Source organism: Choristoneura fumiferana, chromosome 23 (genome assembly GCF_025370935.1).
Source record: "Choristoneura fumiferana chromosome 23, NRCan_CFum_1, whole genome shotgun sequence".
NCBI lineage: Eukaryota > Metazoa > Arthropoda > Insecta > Lepidoptera > Tortricidae > Choristoneura > Choristoneura fumiferana.
This window is the reverse complement of record NC_133494.1, coordinates 11,228,388-11,228,618: the sequence shown is the minus strand read 5'-3', so window position 1 is coordinate 11,228,618 and position 231 is coordinate 11,228,388. Positions and strand designations below refer to the sequence as shown.

The following is a 231-nucleotide window of genomic DNA, read 5'->3' as shown; positions in this document are numbered from 1 at the left end:
GTCACGGGCAACAGTTAGTATTAAGCAAATATCTACACGAGAATTACATAGCGCTGTAAAAGTTATTTAGAGATCCATGCATAATAAATTATGCGATATGGATCAGTCCCACCTGAAGTAATTTGTAAGTGTCGTACAGTCACCAGCACCAGTATCTGACACAACAAGCGTGCATAATATCTGATACGACTCTATTTCTGGCCGGAGAACGTGTCAGATATTTTTGCACGC

General features: G+C 40.3%; 1 protein-coding gene across 3 annotated transcripts in view; it reads left to right on the top strand.

Annotated features, from left to right (window-relative positions):
• Nucleotides 1–231, top strand: part of LOC141441291 (transcription factor hamlet-like) — a 165,330-nt gene that overhangs the window by 56,454 nt on the left and 108,645 nt on the right. The window lies entirely within an intron of this gene.